The sequence below is a fragment of the Telmatherina bonti genome, assembly GCF_933228915.1.
Source record: "Telmatherina bonti genome assembly, chromosome: 14".
Classification (NCBI taxonomy): domain Eukaryota; kingdom Metazoa; phylum Chordata; class Actinopteri; order Atheriniformes; family Telmatherinidae; genus Telmatherina; species Telmatherina bonti.
The window spans coordinates 6,278,208-6,299,329 of NC_136612.1; positions in this window are offsets into that span (position 1 = coordinate 6,278,208).

The following is a 21,122-nucleotide window of genomic DNA, read 5'->3' on the forward strand; positions in this document are numbered from 1 at the left end:
TCACCATGAGAATCTCCCGTTCCACCTCATCACCATGAGAATCTCCCGTTCCACCTCATCATGATGAGAATCTCCCGTTCCACCTCATCACCATGAGAATCTCCCGTTCCACCTCATCACCATGAGAATCTCCCGTTCCACCTCATCATGATGAGAATCTCCCGTTCCACCTCATCATGATGAGAATCTCCCGTTCCACCTCATCACCATGAGAATCTCCCATTCCACCTCATCATGATGAGAATCTCCCGTTCCACCTCATCATGATGAGAATCTCCCGTTCCACCTCATCACCATGAGAATCTCCCGTTCCACCACATCACCATGAGAATCTCCCGTTCCACCTCATCATGATGAGAATCTCCCGTTCCACCTCATCATGATGAGAATCTCCCGTTCCACCTCATCACCATGAGAATCTCCCGTTCCACCTCATCATGATGAGAATCTCCCGTTCCACCTCATCACCATGAGAATCTCCCGTTCCACCTCATCACCATGAGAATCTCCCGTTCCACCTCATCATGATGAGAATCTCCCGTTCCACCTCATGATGAGAATCTCCCGTTCCACCTCATCATGATGACAATCTCCCGTTCCACCTCATCATGATGACAATCTCCCGTTCCACCTCATCACCATGAGAATCTCCCGTTCCTCCTCATCATGATGAGAATCTCCCGTTCCACCTCATCACCATGAGAATCTCCCGTTCCACCTCATCACCATGAGAATCTCCCGTTCCACCTCATCACCATGAGAATCTCCCGTTCCACCTCATCACCATGAGAATCTCCCGTTCCACCTCATCATGATGAGAATCTCCCGTTCCACCTCATGATGAGAATCTCCCGTTCCACCTCATCACCATGAGAATCTCCCGTTCCACCTCATCATGATGAGAATCTCCCGTTCCACCTCATCACCTTGAGAATCTCCCGTTCCACCTCATCACCATGAGAATCTCCCGTTCCACCTCATCATGATGAGAATCTCCCGTTCCACCTCATCATGATGAGAATCTCCCGTTCCACCTCATCACGATTAGAATCTCCCGTTCCACCTCATCACCATGAGAATCTCCCGTTCCACCTCATCACCATGAGAATCTCCCGTTCCACCTCATCACCATGAGAATCTCCCGTTCCACCTCATCATGATGAGAATCTCCCGTTCCACCTCATCATGATGAGAATCTCCCGTTCCACCTCATCAATATGAGAATCTCCCGTTCCACCACATCACCATGAGAATCTCCCGTTCCACCTCATCATGATGAGAATCTCCCGTTCCACCTCATCATGATGAGAATCTCCCGTTCCACCTCATCATGATGAGAATCTCCCGTTCCACCTCATCACCATGAGAATCTCCCGTTCCACCTCATCATGATGAGAATCTCCCGTTCCACCTCATCACCATGAGAATCTCCCGTTCCACCTCATCATGATGAGAATCTCCCGTTCCACCTCATCACCATGAGAATCTCCCGTTCCACCTCATCACCATGAGAATCTCCCGTTCCACCTCATCACCATGAGAATCTCCCATTCCACCTCATCACCATGAGAATCTCCCTTCCACCTCATCACCATGAGAATCTCCCGTTCCACCTCATCACCATGAGAATCTCCCGTTCCACCTCATCACCATGAGAATCTCCCGTTCCACCTCATCATGATGAGAATCTCCCGTTCCACCTCATCACCATGAGAATCTCCCGTTCCACCACATCATGATGAGAATCTCCCGTTCCAGCTCATCACCATGAGAATCTCCCATTACACCACATCACCATGAGAATCTCCCGTTCCACCTCATCATGATGACAATCTCCCGTTCCACCTCATCATTATGACAATCTCCCGTTCCACCTCATCACCATGAGAATCTCCCGTTCCACCTCATCACCATGAGAATCTCCCGTTCCACCTCATCACCATGAGAATCTCCCGTTCCACCTCATCACGATGACAATCTCCCGTTCCACCTCATCACCATGAGAATCTCCCGTTCCACCTCATCACCATGAGAATCTCCCGTTCCACCTCATCACCATGAGAATCTCCCGTTCCACCTCATCACCATGAGAATCTCCCGTTCCACCTCATCACCATGAGAATCTCCCTTCCACCTCATCACCATGAGAATCTCCGGTTCCACCTCATCATTATGACAATCTCCCGTTCCACCTCATCACCATGAGAATCTCCCGTTCCACCTCATCATGATGAGAATCTCCCGTTCCACCTCATGATGAGAATCTCCCGTTCCACCTCATCATGATGAGAATCTCCCGTTCCACCTCATCATGATGACAATCTCCCGTTCCACCTCATCACCATGAGAATCTCCCGTTCCTCCTCATCATGATGAGAATCTCCCGTTCCACCTCATCACCATGAGAATCTCCCGTTCCACCTCATCACCATGAGAATCTCCCGTTCCACCTCATCACCATGAGAATCTCCCGTTCCACCTCATCACCATGAGAATCTCCCGTTCCACCTCATCATGATGAGATTCTCCCGTTCCACCTCATCATGATGACAATCTCCCGTTCCACCTCATTATGATGACAATCTCCCGTTCCACCTCATCACCATGAGAATCTCCCGTTCCACCTCATCATGATGAGAATCTCCCGTTCCACCTCATCACCATGAGAATCTCCCGTTCCACCTCATCACCATGAGAATCTCCCGTTCCACCTCATCATGATGAGAATCTCCCGTTCCACCTCATGATGAGAATCTCCCGTTCCACCTCATCACCATGAGAATCTCCCGTTCCACCTCATCACCATGAGATTCTCCCGTTCCACCTCATCATGATGAGAATCTCCCGTTCCACCTCATCATGATGAGAATCTCCCGTTCCACCTCATCACCATGAGAATCTCCCATTCCACCTCATCATGATGAGAATCTCCCGTTCCACCTCATCATGATGAGAATCTCCCGTTCCACCTCATCACCATGAGAATCTCCCGTTCCACCACATCACCATGAGAATCTCCCGTTCCACCTCATCATGATGAGAATCTCCCGTTCCACCTCATCATGACGAGAATCTCCCGTTCCACCTCATCACCATGAGAATCTCCCGTTCCACCTCATCATGATGAGAATCTCCCGTTCCACCTCATCACCATGAGAATCTCCCGTTCCACCTCATCACCATGAGAATCTCCCGTTCCACCTCATCACCATGAGAATCTCCCGTTCCACCTCATCACCATGAGAATCTCCCGTCCACCTCATCACCATGAGAATCTCCCGTTCCACCTCATCACCATGAGAATCTCCCGTTCCACCTCATCACCATGAGAATCTCCCGTTCCACCTCATCACCATGAGAATCTCCCGTTCCACCTCATCATGATGAGAATCTCCCGTTCCACCTCATCACGATGAGAATCTCCCGTTCCACCTCATCACCATGAGAATCTCCCGTTCCACCTCATCACCATGAGAATCTCCCGTTCCACCTCATCATGATGAGAATCTCCCGTTCCACCTCATCATGATGAGAATCTCCCGTTCCACCTCATCAATATGAGAATCTCCCGTTCCACCTCATCACCATGAGAATCTCCCGTTCCACCTCATCATGATGAGAATCTCCCGTTCCACCTCATCACCATAAGAATCTCCCGTTCCACCTCATCACGATGAGAATCTCCCGTTCCACCTCATCACCATGAGAATCTCCCGTTCCACCTCATCACCATGAGAATCTCCCTTCACCTCATCACCATGAGAATCTCCCGTTCCACCTCATCATGATGAGAATCTCCCGTTCCACCTCATCACCATGAGAATCTCCCGTTCCACCTCATCATGATGAGAATCTCCCGTTCCACCTCATCACCATGAGAATCTCCCGTTCCACCTCATCAAGATGAGAATCTCCCGTTCCACCTCATCACCATGAGAATCTCCCGTTCCACCATATCACCATGAGAATCTCCCGTTCCACCTCATCACCATGAGAATCTCCCATTCCTCCTCATCACCATGAGAATCTCCCGTTCTACCTCATCATGATGAGAATCTCCCTTCCACCTCATCACCATGAGAATCTCCCGTTCCACCTCATCATGATGAGAATCTCCCGTTCCACCTCATCACCACGAGAATCTCCCGTTCCACCACATCACCATGAGAATCTCCCGTTCCACCTCATCATCATGAGAATCTCCCGTTCCACCTCATCATGAGGAGAATCTCCCGTTCCACCTCATCATGATGAGAATCTCCCGTTCCACCTCATCACCATGAGAATCTCCCGTTCCACCTCATCATGATGAGAATCTCCCGTTCCACCTCATCACCATGAGAATCTCCCGTTCCACCTCATCATGATGAGAATCTCCAATTCCACCTCATCATGATGAGAATCTCCCGTTCCACCTCATCACCATGAGAATCTCCCGTTCCACCTCATCACCATGAGAATCTCCCGTTCCACCTCATCACCATGAGAATCTCCCGTTCCACCTCATCATGATGAGAATCTCCCGTTCCACTCATCACCATGAGAATCTCCCGTTCCACCTCATCATGATGAGAATCTCCCGTTCCACCTCATCACCATGAGAATCTCCCGTTCCACCTCATCACCATGAGAATCTCCCGTTCCACCTCATCATGATGAGAATCTCCCGTTCCACCTCATCACCATGAGAATCTCCCGTTCCACCTCATCACGATGAGAATCTCCCATTCCACCTCATCATGATGAGAATCTCCCGTTCCACCTCATCATGATGAGAATCTCCCGTTCCACCTCATCACCATGAGAATCTCCCGTTCCACCTCATCACCATGAGAATCTCCCGTTCCACCTCATCATGATGAGAATCTCCCGTTCCACCTCATCATGATGAGAATCTCCCGTTCCACCTCATCACCATGAGAATCTCCCGTTCCACCTCATCATGATGAGAATCTCCCGTTCCACCTCATCACCATGAGAATCTCCCGTTCCACCTCATCACCATGAGAATCTCCCGTTCCACCTCATCACCATGAGAATCTCCCGTTCCACCTCATCATCATGAGAATCTCCCGTTCCACCTCATCACCATGAGAATCTCCCGTTCCACCTCATCATCATGAGAATCTCCCGTTCCACCTCATCATGATGAGAATCTCCCGTTCCACCTCATCATGATGAGAATCTCCCGTTCCACCTCATCACCATGAGAATCTCCCGTTCCACCTCATCATGATGAGAATCTCCCGTTCCACCTCATCACCATGAGAATCTCCCGTTCCACCTCATCATGATGAGAATCTCCCGTTCCACCTCATCATGATGAGAATCTCCCGTTCCAACTCATCATGATGAGAATCTCCCGTTCCACCTCATCACCATGAGAATCTCCCGTTCCACCTCATCATGATGAGAATCTCCCGTTCCACCTCATCATGATGAGAATCTCCCGTTCCACCTCATCATGATGAGAATCTCCCGTTCCACCTCATCACCATGAGAATCTCCCGTTCCACCTCATCATGATGAGAATCTCCCGTTCCACCTCATCATGATGAGAATCTCCCGTTCCACCTCATCACGATGAGAATCTCCCGTTCCACCTCATCATGATGAGAATCTCCCGTTCCACCTCATCACGATGAGAATCTCCCGTTCCACCTCATCACCATGAGAATCTCCCATTCCACCTCATCATGATGAGAATCTCCCGTTCCACCTCATCATGATGAGAATCTCCCGTTCCACCTCATCACCATGAGAATCTCCCGTTCCACCTCATCACCATGAGAATCTCCCGTTCCACCTCATCATGATGAGAATCTCCCGTTCCACCTCATCATGATGAGAATCTCCCGTTCCACCTCATCACCATGAGAATCTCCCGTTCCACCTCATCATGATGAGAATCTCCTGTTCCACCTCATCACCATGAGAATCTCCCGTTCCACCTCATCACCATGAGAATCTCCCGTTCCACCTCATCACCATGAGAATCTCCCGTTCCACCTCATCACCATGAGAATCTCCCTTCACCTCATCACCATGAGAATCTCCCGTTCCACCTCATCATGATGAGAATCTCCCGTTCCACCTCATCACCATGAGAATCTCCCGTTCCACCACATCATGATGAGAATCTCCCGTTCCACCTCATCACCATGAGAATCTCCCGTTCCACCACATCACCATGAGAATCTCCCGTTCCACCTCATCACCATGAGAATCTCCCATTCGTCCTCATCACCATGAGAATCTCCCGTTCCACCTCATCATGATGAGAATCTCCCTTCCACCTCATCATGATGAGAATCTCCCGTTCCACCTCATCACCATGAGAATCTCCCGTTCCACCTCATCATGATGAGAATCTCCCGTTCCACCTCATCACCATGAGAATCTCCCGTTCCACCTCATCACCATGAGAATCTCCCGTTCCACCTCATCACCATGAGAATCTCCCGTTCCACCTCATCATGATGAGAATCTCCCGTTCCACCTCATCATGATGAGAATCTCCCATTCCACCTCATCACCATGAGAATCTCCCGTTCCACCTCATCACCATGAGAATCTCCCGTTCCACCTCATCATGATGAGAATCTCCCGTTCCACCTCATCACCATGAGAATCTCCCGTTCCACCTCATCATGATGAGAATCTCCCGTTCCACCTCATCACCATGAGAATCTCCCGTTCCACCTCATCACCATGAGAATCTCCTGTTCCACCTCATCATGATGAGAATCTCCCGTTCCACCTAATCACCATGAGAATCTCCCGTTCCACCTCATGATGAGAATCTCCCGTTCCACCTCATCATGATGAGAATCTCCCGTTCCACCTCATCACCATGAGAATCTCCCGTTCCACCACATCACCATGAGAATCTCCCGTTCCACCTCATCATGATGAGAATCTCCCGTTCCACCTCATCATGATGAGAATCTCCCGTTCCACCTCATTACCATGAGAATCTCCCGTTCCACCTCATCATGATGAGAATCTCCCGTTCCACCTCATCACCATGAGAATCTCCCGTTCCACCTCATCACCATGAGAATCTCCCGTTCCACCTCATCACCATGAGAATCTCCCGTTCCACCTCATCATGATGAGAATCTCCCGTTCCACCTCATCACCATGAGAATCTCCCGTTCCACCTCATCACCATGAGAATCTCCCGTTCCACCTCATCATGATGAGAATCTCCCGTTCCACCTCATCACCATGAGAATCTCCCGTTCCACCTCATCAAGATGAGAATCTCCCGTTCCAGCTCATCACCATGAGAATCTCCCATTACACCACATCACCATGAGAATCTCCCGTTCCACCTCATCACCATGAGAATCTCCCGTTCCACCTCATCATGATGAGATTCTCCCGTTCCACCTCATCATGATGAGAATCTCCCGTTCCACCTCATCATGATGAGAATCTCCCGTTCCACCTAATCACCATGAGAATCTCCCGTTCCACCTCATCATGATGAGAATCTCCCGTTCCACCTCATCATGATGAGAATCTCCCGTTCCACCTCATCATGATGAGAATCTCCCGTTCCACCTCATCACCATGAGAATCTCCCGTTCCACCACATCACCGTGAGAATCTCCCGTTCCACCTCATCATGATGAGAATCTCCCGTTCCACCTCATCATGATGAGAATCTCCCGTTCCACCTCATCACCATGAGAATCTCCCGTTCCACCTCATCATGATGAGAATCTCCCGTTCCACCTCATCACCATGAGAATCTCCCGTTCCACCTCATCACCATGAGAATCTCCCGTTCCACCTCATCATGATGAGAATCTCCCGTTCCACCTCATCATGATGAGAATCTCCCGTTCCACCTCATCACCATGAGAATCTCCCGTTCCACCTCATCATGATGAGAATCTCCCGTTCCACCTCATCACCATGAGAATCTCCCGTTCCACCTCATCACCATGAGAATCTCCCGTTCCACCTCATCACCATGAGAATCTCCCGTTCCACCTCATCATGATGAGAATCTCCCGTTCCACCTCATCACCATGAGAATCTCCCGTTCCACCTCATCATGATGAGAATCTCCCGTTCCACCTCATCATGATGAGAATCTCCCGTTCCACCTCATCACCATGAGAATCTCCCGTTCCACCTCATCACGATGAGAATCTCCCGTTCCACCTCATCACCATGAGAATCTCCCGTTCCACCTCATCACGATGAGAATCTCCCGTTCCACCTCATCACCATGAGAATCTCCCGTTCCACCTCATCACCATGAGAATCTCCCGTTCCACCTCATCATGTTGAGAATCTCCCGTTCCACCTCATCACCATGAGAATCTCCCGTTCCACCTCATCGTGATGAGAATCTCCCGTTCCACCTCATCACCATGAGAATCTCCCGTTCCACCACATCACCATGAGAATCTCCCGTTCCACCTCATCATCATGAGAATCTCCCGTTCCACCTCATCATGAGGAGAATCTCCCGTTCCACCTCATCATGATGAGAATCTCCCGTTCCACCTCATCACCATGAGAATCTCCCGTTCCACCTCATCATGATGAGAATCTCCCGTTCCACCTCATCATGATGCGAATCTCCCGTTCCACCTCATCATGATGAGAATCTCCCGTTCCACCTCATCATGATGAGAATCTCCCGTTCCACCTCATCATGATGAGAATCTCCCGTTCCACCTCATCACCATGAGAATCTCCCGTTCCACCTCATCACCATGAGAATCTCCCGTTCCACCTCATCATGATGAGAATCTCCCGTTCCACCTCATCATGATGAGAATCTCCCGTTCCACTCATCACCATGAGAATCTCCCGTTCCACCTCATCATGATGAGAATCTCCCGTTCCACCTCATCACCATGAGAATCTCCCGTTCCACCTCATCACCATGAGAATCTCCCGTTCCACCTCATCACCATGAGAATCTCCCGTTCCACCTCATCATGATGAGAATCTCCCGTTCCACCTCATCACCATGAGAATCTCCCGTTCCACCTCATCACGATAAGAATCTCCCATTCCACCTCATCATGATGAGAATCTCCCGTTCCACCTCATCATGATGAGAATCTCCCGTTCCACCTCATCACCATGAGAATCTCCCGTTCCACCTCATCACCATGAGAATCTCCCGTTCCACCTCATCACCATGAGAATCTCCCGTTCCACCTCATCATGATGAGAATCTCCCGTTCCACCTCATCATGATGAGAATCTCCCGTTCCACCTCATCACCATGAGAATCTCCCGTTCCACCTCATCATGATGAGAATCTCCCGTTCCACCTCATCACCATGAGAATCTCCCGTTCCACCTCATCACCATGAGAATCTCCCGTTCCACCTCATCACCATGAGAATCTCCCGTTCCACCACATCACCATGAGAATCTCCCGTTCCACCTCATCATCATGAGAATCTCCCGTTCCACCTCATCACCATGAGAATCTCCCGTTCCACCTCATCATCATGAGAATCTCCCGTTCCACCTCATCATGATGAGAATCTCCCGTTCCACCTCATCATGATGAGAATCTCCCGTTCCACCTCATCACCATGAGAATCTCCCGTTCCACCTCATCATGATGAGAATCTCCCGTTCCACCTCATCACCATGAGAATCTCCCGTTCCACCTCATCATGATGAGAATCTCCCGTTCCACCTCATCATGATGAGAATCTCCCGTTCCAACTCATCATGATGAGAATCTCCCGTTCCACCTCATCACCATGAGAATCTCCCGTTCCACCTCATCATGATGAGAATCTCCCGTTCCACCTCATCATGATGAGAATCTCCCGTTCCACCTCATCATGATGAGAATCTCCCGTTCCACCTCATCACCATGAGAATCTCCCGTTCCACCTCATCATGATGAGAATCTCCCGTTCCACCTCATCATGATGAGAATCTCCCGTTCCACCTCATCACGATGAGAATCTCCCGTTCCACCTCATCATGATGAGAATCTCCCGTTCCACCTCATCACGATGAGAATCTCCCGTTCCACCTCATCACCATGAGAATCTCCCATTCCACCTCATCATGATGAGAATCTCCCGTTCCACCTCATCATGATGAGAATCTCCCGTTCCACCTCATCACCATGAGAATCTCCCGTTCCACCTCATCACCATGAGAATCTCCCGTTCCACCTCATCATGATGAGAATCTCCCGTTCCACCTCATCATGATGAGAATCTCCCGTTCCACCTCATCACCATGAGAATCTCCCGTTCCACCTCATCATGATGAGAATCTCCCGTTCCACCTCATCACCATGAGAATCTCCCGTTCCACCTCATCATGATGAGAATCTCCCGTTCCACCTCATCACCATGAGAATCTCCCGTTCCACCTCATCACCATGAGAATCTCCCTTCACCTCATCACCATGAGAATCTCCCGTTCCACCTCATCATGATGAGAATCTCCCGTTCCACCTCATCACCATGAGAATCTCCCGTTCCACCACATCATGATGAGAATCTCCCGTTCCACCTCATCACCATGAGAATCTCCCGTTCCACCACATCACCATGAGAATCTCCCGTTCCACCTCATCACCATGAGAATCTCCCATTCGTCCTCATCACCATGAGAATCTCCCGTTCCACCTCATCATGATGAGAATCTCCCTTCCACCTCATCATGATGAGAATCTCCCGTTCCACCTCATCACCATGAGAATCTCCCGTTCCACCTCATCATGATGAGAATCTCCCGTTCCACCTCATCACCATGAGAATCTCCCGTTCCACCTCATCACCATGAGAATCTCCCGTTCCACCTCATCACCATGAGAATCTCCCGTTCCACCTCATCATGATGAGAATCTCCCGTTCCACCTCATCATGATGAGAATCTCCCATTCCACCTCATCACCATGAGAATCTCCCGTTCCACCTCATCACCATGAGAATCTCCCGTTCCACCTCATCATGATGAGAATCTCCCGTTCCACCTCATCACCATGAGAATCTCCCGTTCCACCTCATCATGATGAGAATCTCCCGTTCCACCTCATCACCATGAGAATCTCCCGTTCCACCTCATCACCATGAGAATCTCCTGTTCCACCTCATCATGATGAGAATCTCCCGTTCCACCTCATCATGATGAGAATCTCCCGTTCCACCTAATCACCATGAGAATCTCCCGTTCCACCTCATGATGAGAATCTCCCGTTCCACCTCATCATGATGAGAATCTCCCGTTCCACCTCATCACCATGAGAATCTCCCGTTCCACCACATCACCATGAGAATCTCCCGTTCCACCTCATCATGATGAGAATCTCCCGTTCCACCTCATCATGATGAGAATCTCCCGTTCCACCTCATTACCATGAGAATCTCCCGTTCCACCTCATCATGATGAGAATCTCCCGTTCCACCTCATCACCATGAGAATCTCCCGTTCCACCTCATCACCATGAGAATCTCCCGTTCCACCTCATCACCATGAGAATCTCCCGTTCCACCTCATCATGATGAGAATCTCCCGTTCCACCTCATCACCATGAGAATCTCCCGTTCCACCTCATCACCATGAGAATCTCCCGTTCCACCTCATCACCATGAGAATCTCCCGTTCCACCTCATCATGATGAGAATCTCCCGTTCCACCTCATCACCATGAGAATCTCCCGTTCCACCTCATCATGATGAGAATCTCCCGTTCCAGCTCATCACCATGAGAATCTCCCATTACACCACATCACCATGAGAATCTCCCGTTCCACCTCATCACCATGAGAATCTCCCGTTCCACCTCATCATGATGAGATTCTCCCGTTCCACCTCATCATGATGAGAATCTCCCGTTCCACCTCATCATGATGAGAATCTCCCGTTCCACCTAATCACCATGAGAATCTCCCGTTCCACCTCATCATGATGAGAATCTCCCGTTCCACCTCATCATGATAAGAATCTCCCGTTCCACCTCATCATGATGAGAATCTCCCGTTCCACCTCATCACCATGAGAATCTCCCGTTCCACCACATCACCATGAGAATCTCCCGTTCCACCTCATCATGATGAGAATCTCCCGTTCCACCTCATCATGATGAGAATCTCCCGTTCCACCTCATCACCATGAGAATCTCCCGTTCCACCTCATCATGATGAGAATCTCCCGTTCCACCTCATCACCATGAGAATCTCCCGTTCCACCTCATCACCATGAGAATCTCCCGTTCCACCTCATCATGATGAGAATCTCCCGTTCCACCTCATCATGATGAGAATCTCCCGTTCCACCTCATCACCATGAGAATCTCCCGTTCCACCTCATCATGATGAGAATCTCCCGTTCCACCTCATCACCATGAGAATCTCCCGTTCCACCTCATCACCATGAGAATCTCCCGTTCCACCTCATCACCATGAGAATCTCCCGTTCCACCTCATCATGATGAGAATCTCCCGTTCCACCTAATCACCATGAGAATCTCCCGTTCCACCTCATCATGATGAGAATCTCCCGTTCCACCTCATCATGATGAGAATCTCCCGTTCCACCTCATCACCATGAGAATCTCCCGTTCCACCTCATCACGATGAGAATCTCCCGTTCCACCTCATCACCATGAGAATCTCCCGTTCCACCTCATCACCATGAGAATCTCCCGTTCCACCTCATCACCATGAGAATCTCCCGTTCCACCTCATCATGATGAGAATCTCCCGTTCCACCTCATGATGAGAATCTCCCGTTCCACCTCATCATGATGACAATCTCCCGTTCCACCTCATCATGATGACAATCTCCCGTTCCACCTCATCACCATGAGAATCTCCCGTTCCACCTCATCATGATGAGAATCTCCCGTTCCACCTCATCATGATGAGAATCTCCCGTTCCACCTCATCACCATGAGAATCTCCCGTTCCACCTCATCATGATGAGAATCTCCCGTTCCACCTCATCATGATGAGAATCTCCCGTTCCACCACATCACCATGAGAATCTCCCGTTCCACCTCATCATGATGAGAATCTCCCGTTCCACCTCATCATGATGAGAATCTCCCGTTCCACCTCATCACCATGAGAATCTCCCGTTCCACCTCATCATGATGAGAATCTCCCATTCCACCTTATCACCATGAGAATCTCCCGTTCCACCTCATAACCATGAGAATCTCCCGTTCCACCTCATCACCATGAGAATCTCCCGTTCCACCTCATCACCATGAGAATCTCCCTTCCACCTCATCACCATGAGAATCTCCCGTTCCACCTCATCACCATGAGAATCTCCCGTTCCACCTCATCACCATGAGAATCTCCCGTTCCACCTCATCATGATGAGAATCTCCCGTTCCACCTCATCACCATGAGAATCTCCCGTTCCACCACATCATGATGAGAATCTCCCGTTCCAGCTCATCACCATAAGAATCTCCCATTACACCACATCACCATGAGAATCTCCCGTTCCACCTCATCATGATGACAATCTCCCGTTCCACCTCATCATTATGACAATCTCCCATTCCACCTCATCACCATGAGAATCTCCCGTTCCACCTCATCACCATGAGAATCTCCCGTTCCACCTCATCACCATGAGAATCTCCCGTTCCACCTCATCATGATGACAATCTCCCGTTCCACCTCATCATTATGACAATCTCCCGTTCCACCTCATCACCATGAGAATCTCCCGTTCCACCTCATCACCATGAGAATCTCCCGTTCCACCTCATCATGATGAGAATCTCCCGTTCCACCTCATCATGATGAGAATCTCCCGTTCCACCTCATCAATATGAGAATCTCCCGCTCCACCACATCACCATGAGAATCTCCCGTTCCACCTCATCATGATGAGAATCTCCCGTTCCACCTCATCATGATGAGAATCTCCCGTTCCACCTCATCATGATGAGAATCTCCCGTTCCGCCTCATCACCATGAGAATCTCCCGTTCCACCTCATCATGATGAGAATCTCCCGTTCCACCTCATCACGATGAGAATCTCCCGTTCCACCTCATCACCATGAGAATCTCCCATTCCACCTCATCACCATGAGAATCTCCCGTTCCACCTCATCACCATGAGAATCTCCCGTTCCACCTCATCATGATGAGAATCTCCCCTTCCACCTCATCACCATGAGAATCTCCCGTTCCACCTCATCACCATGAGAATCTCCCGTTCCACCTCATCATGATGAGAATCTCCCGTTCCACCTCATCATGATGAGAATCTCCCGTTCCACCTCATCACCATGAGAATCTCCCGTTCCACCTCATCATGATGAGAATCTCCCGTTCCACCTCATCACCATGAGAATCTCCCGTTCCACCTCATCACCATGAGAATCTCCCGTTCCACCTCATCACCATGAGAATCTCCCGTTCCACCTCATCACCATGAGAATCTCCCTTCCACCTCATCACCATGAGAATCTCCCGTTCCACCTCATCACCATGAGAATCTCCCGTTCCACCTCATCACCATGAGAATCTCCCGTTCCACCTCATCACGATGAGAATCTCCCGTTCCACCTCATCACCATGAGAATCTCCCGTTCCACCACATCATGATGAGAATCTCCCGTTCCAGCTCGTCACCATGAGAATCTCCCGTTCCACCTCATCACCATGAGAATCTCCCGTTCCACCTCATCATGATGAGAATCTCCCGTTCCACCTCATCATGATGAGAATCTCCCGTTCCACCTCATCACCATGAGAATCTCCCATTCCACCTCATCACCATGAGAATCTCCCGTTCCACCTCATCATGATGAGAATCTCCCGTTCCACCTCATCATGATGAGAATCTCCCATTCCACCTCATCACCATGAGAATCTCCCGTTCCACCTCATCACCATGAGAATCTCCCGTTCCACCTCATCACCATGAGAATCTCCCATTCCACCTCATCACCATGAGAATCTCCCGTTCCACCTCATCACCATGAGAATCTCCCGTTCCACCTCATCATGATGAGAATCTCCCATTCCACCTCATCACCATGAGAATCTCCCGTTCCACCACATCATGATGAGAATCTCCCGTTCCAGCTCATCACCATGAGAATCTCCCGTTCCACCTCATCACCATGAGAATCTCCCGTTCCACCTCATCATGATGAGAATCTCCCGTTCCACCTCATCATGATGAGAATCTCCCGTTCCACCTCATCACCATGAGAATCTCCCATTCCACCTCATCACCATGAGAATCTCCCGTTCCACCTCATCATGATGAGAATCTCCCGTTCCACCTCATCATGATGAGAATCTCCCATTCCACCTCATCACCATGAGAATCTCCCGTTCCACCTCATCACCATGAGAATCTCCCGTTCCACCTCATCACCATGAGAATCTCCCATTCCACCTCATCACCATGAGAATCTCCCGTTCCACCTCATCACCATGAGAATCTCCCGTTCCACCTCATCATGATGAGAATCTCCCATTCCACCTCATCACCATGAGAATCTCCCGTTCCACCTCATCATGATGAGAATCTCCCGTTCCACCTCATCACCATGAGAATCTCCCGTTCCACCTCATCACCATGAGAATCTCCCGTTCCACCTCATCACCATGAGAATCTCCCGTTCCACCTCATCACCATGAGAATCTCCCTTCCACCTCATCACCATGAGAATCTCCCGTTCCACCTCATCACCATGAGAATCTCCCGTTCCACCTCATCATGATGAGAATCTCCCGTTCCACCTCATCACCATGAGAATCTCCCGTTCCACCACATCATGATGAGAATCTCCCGTTCCAGCTCATCACCATGAGAATCTCCCATTACACCACATCACCATGAGAATCTCCCGTTCCACCTCATCATGATGAGAATCTCACGTTCCACCTCATCATGATGAGATTCTCCCGTTCCACCTCATCATGATGACAATCTCCCGTTCCACCTCATCATTATGACAATCTCCCGTTCCACCTCATCACCATGAGAATCTCCCGTTCCACCTCATCATGATGAGAATCTCCCGTTCCACCTCATGATGAGAATCTCCCGTTCCACCTCATCATGATGAGAATCTCCCGTTCCACCTCATCATGATGACAATCTCCCGTTCCACCTCATCACCATGAGAATCTCCCGTTCCTCCTCATCATGATGAGAATCTCCCGTTCCACCTCATCACCATGAGAATCTCCCGTTCCACCTCATCACCATGAGAATCTCCCGTTCCACCTCATCACCATGAGAATCTCCCGTTCCACCTCATCACCATGAGAATCTCCCGTTCCACCTCATCATGATGAGAATCTCCCGTTCCACCTCATGATGAGAATCTCCCGTTCCACCTCATCACCATGAGAATCTCCCGTTCCACCTCATCATGATGAGAATCTCCCGTTCCACCTCATCACCTTGAGAATCTCCCGTTCCACCTCATCACCATGAGAATCTCCCGTTCCACCTCATCATGATGAGAATCTCCCGTTCCACCTCATCATGATGAGAATCTCCCGTTCCACCTCATCACGATTAGAATCTCCCGTTCCACCTCATCACCATGAGAATCTCCCGTTCCACCTCATCACCATGAGAATCTCCCGTTCCACCTCATCATGATGAGAATCTCCCGTTCCACCTCATCAATATGAGAATCTCCCGTTCCACCACATCACCATGAGAATCTCCCGTTCCACCTCATCATGATGAGAATCTCCCGTTCCACCTCATCATGATGCGAATCTCCCGTTCCACCTCATCATGATGAGAATCTCCCGTTCCACCTCATCACCATGAGAATCTCCCGTTCCACCTCATCATGATGAGAATCTCCCGTTCCACCTCATCATGATGAGAATCTCCCGTTCCACCTCATCATGATGAGAATCTCCCATTCCACCTCATCACCATGAGAATCTCCCTTCCACCTCATCATGATGAGAATCTCCCGTTCCACCTCATCACCATGAGAATCTCCCATTCCGCCTCATCATGATGAGAATCTCCCGTTCCACCTCATCATGATGAGAATCTCCCGTTCCACCTCATCACCATGAGAATCTCCCGTTCCACCACATCACCATGAGAATCTCCCGTTCCACCTCATCATGATGAGAATCTCCCGTTCCACCTCATCATGATGAGAATCTCCCGTTCCACCTCATCACCATGAGAATCTCCCGTTCCACCTCATCATGATGAGAATCTCCCGTTCCACCTCATCACCATGAGAATCTCCCGTTCCACCTCATCATGATGAGAATCTCCCGTTCCACCTCATCACCATGAGAATCTCCCGTTCCACCTCATCACCATGAGAATCTCCCTTCCACCTCATCACCATGAGAATCTCCCGTTCCACCTCATCACCATGAGAATCTCCCGTTCCACCTCATCACCATGAGAATCTCCCGTTCCACCTCATCATGATGAGAATCTCCCGTTCCACCTCATCACCATGAGAATCTCCCGTTCCACCACATCATGATGAGAATCTCCCGTTCCAGCTCATCACCATGAGAATCTCCCATTACACCACATCACCATGAGAATCTCCCGTTCCACCTCATCACCATGAGAATCTCCCGTTCCACCTCATCATGATGAGATTCTCCCGTTCCACCTCATCATGATGACAATCTCCCGTTCCACCTCATCATGATGACAATCTCCCGTTCCACCTCATCACCATGAGAATCTCCTGTTCCACCTCATCATGATGAGAATCTCCCGTTCCACCTCATCACCATGAGAATCTCCCGTTCCACCTCATCACCATGAGAATCTCCCGTTCCACCTCATCATGATGAGAATCTCCCGTTCCACCTCATCACCATGAGAATCTCCCGTTCCACCTCATCACCATGAGAATCTCCCGTTCCACCTCATCATGATGAGAATCTCCCGTTCCACCTCATCATGATGAGAATCTCCCGTTCCACCTCATCACCATGAGAATCTCCCATTCCACCTCATCATGATGAGAATCTCCCGTTCCACCTCATCATGATGAGAATCTCCCGTTCCACCTCATCACCATGAGAATCTCCCGTTCCACCACATCACCATGAGAATCTCCCGTTCCACCTCATCATGATGAGAATCTCCCGTTCCACCTCATCATGATGAGAATCTCCCGTTCCACCTCATCACCATGAGAATCTCCCGTTCCACCTCATCATGATGAGAATCTCCCGTTCCACCTCATCACCATGAGAATCTCCCGTTCCACCTCATCACCATGAGAATCTCCCATTCCACCTCATCATGATGAGAATCTCCCGTTCCACCTCATGATGAGAATCTCCCGTTCCACCTCATCATGATGACAATCTCCCGTTCCACCTCATCATGATGACAATCTCCCGTTCCACCTCATCACCATGAGAATCTCCCGTTCCTCCTCATCATGATGAGAATCTCCCGTTCCACCTCATCACCATGAGAATCTCCCGTTCCACCTCATCACCATGAGAATCTCCCGTTCCACCTCATCACCATGAGAATCTCCCGTTCCACCTCATCACCATGAGAATCTCCCGTTCCACCTCATCATGATGAGAATCTCCCGTTCCACCTCATGATGAGAATCTCCCGTTCCACCTCATCACCATGAGAATCTCCCGTTCCACCTCATCATGATGAGAATCTCCCGTTCCACCTCATCACCTTGAGAATCTCCCGTTCCACCTCATCACCATGAGAATCTCCCGTTCCACCTCATCATGATGAGAATCTCCCGTTCCACCTCATCATGATGAGAATCTCCCGTTCCACCTCATCACGATTAGAATCTCCCGTTCCACCTCATCACCATGAGAATCTCCCGTTCCACCTCATCACCATGAGAATCTCCCGTTCCACCTCATCATCATGAGAATCTCCCGTTCCACCTCATCACGATGAGAATCTCCCGTTCCACCTCATCATGATGAGAATCTCCCGTTCCACCTCATCAATATGAGAATCTCCCGTTCCACCACATCACCATGAGAATCTCCCGTTCCACCTCATCATGATGAGAATCTCCCGTTCCACCTCATCATGATGAGAATCTCCCGTTCCACCTCATCATGATGAGAATCTCCCGTTCCACCTCATCACCATGAGAATCTCCCGTTCCACCTCATCATGATGAGAATCTCCCGTTCCACCTCATCACCATGAGAATCTCCCATTCCACCTCATCACGATGAGAATCTCCCGTTCCACCTCATCACCATGAGAATCTCCCGTTCCACCACATCACCATGAGAATCTCCCGTTCCACCTCATCATGATGAGAATCTCCCGTTCCACCTCATCATGATGAGAATCTCCCGTTCCACCTCATCACCATGAGAATCTCCCGTTCCACCTCATCATGATGAGATTCTCCCGTTCCACCTCATCACCATGAGAATCTCCCGTTCCACCTCATCACCATGAGAATCTCCCGTTCCACCTCATCACCATGAGAATCTCCCGTTCCACCTCATCACCATGAGAATCTCCCGTCCACCTCATCACCATGAGAATCTCCCGTTCCACCTCATCACCATGAGAATCTCCCGTTCCACCTCATCACCATGAGAATCTCCCGTTCCACCTCATCATGATGAGAACCTCCCGTTCCACCTCATCACCATGAGAATCTCCCGTTCCACCACATCATGATGAGAATCTCCCGTTCCAGCTCATCACCATGAGAATCTCCCATTACACCACATCACCATGAGAATCTCCCGTTCCACCTCATCACCATGAGAATCTCCCGTTCCACCTCATCATGATGAGATTCTCCCGTTCCACCTCATCATGATGACAATCTCCCGTTCCACCTCATCATGATGACAATCTCCCGTTCCACCTCATCACCATGAGAATCTCCCGTTCCACCTCATCATGATGAGAATCTCCCGTTCCACCTCATCACCATGAGAATCTCCCGTTCCACCTCATCACCATGAGAATCTCCCGTTCCACCTCATCATGTTGAGAATCTCCCGTTCCACCTCATCACCATGAGGATCTCCCGTTCCACCTCATCACCATGAGAATCTCCCGTTCCACCTCATCATGATGAGATTCTCCCGTTCCACCTCATCATGATGACAATCTCCCGTTCCACCTCATCATGATGACAATCTCCCGTTCCACCTCATCACCATGAGAATCTCCCGTTCCACCTCATCACCATGAGAATCTCCCGTTCCACCTCATCATGATGAGAATCTCCCGTTCCACCTCATGATGAGAATCTCCCGTTCCACCTCATCATGATGACAATCTCCCGTTCCACCTCATGATGAGAATCTCCCGTTCCACCTCATCACCATGAGAATCTCCCGTTCCTCCTCATCATGATGAGAATCTCCCGTTCCACCTCATCACCATGAGAATCTCCCGTTCCACCTCATCACCATGAGAATCTCCCGTTCCACCTCATCACCATGAGAATCTCCCGTTCCACCTCATCACCATGAGAATCTCCCGTTCCACCTCATCATGATGAGAATCTCCCGTTCCACCTCATGATGAGAATCTCCCGTTCCACCTCATCACCATGAGAATCTCCCGTTCCACCTCATCATGATGAGAATCTCCCGTTCCACCTCATCACCTTGAGAATCTCCCGTTCCACCTCATCACCATGAGAATCTCCCGTTCCACCTCATCATGATGAGAATCTCCCGTTCCACCTCATCATGATGAGAATCTCCCGTTCCACCTCATCACGATTAGAATCTCCCGTTCCACCTCATCACCATGAGAATCTCCCGTTCCACCTCATCACCATGAGAATCTCCCGTTCCACCTCATCACCATGAGAATCTCCCGTTCCACCTCATCATGATGAGAATCTCCCGTTCCACCTCATCATGATGAGAATCTCCCGTTCCACCTCATCAATATGAGAATCTCCCGTTCCACCACATCACCATGAGAATCTCCCGTTCCACCTCATCATGATGAGAATCTCCCGTTCCACCTCATCACAATGAGAATCTCCCGTTCCACCTCATCATGATGAGAATCTCCCGTTCCACCTCATCATGATGAGAATCTCCCGTTCCACCTCATCATGATGAGAATCTCCCATTCCACCTCATCACCATGAGAATCTCCCTTCCACCTCATCATGATGAGAATCT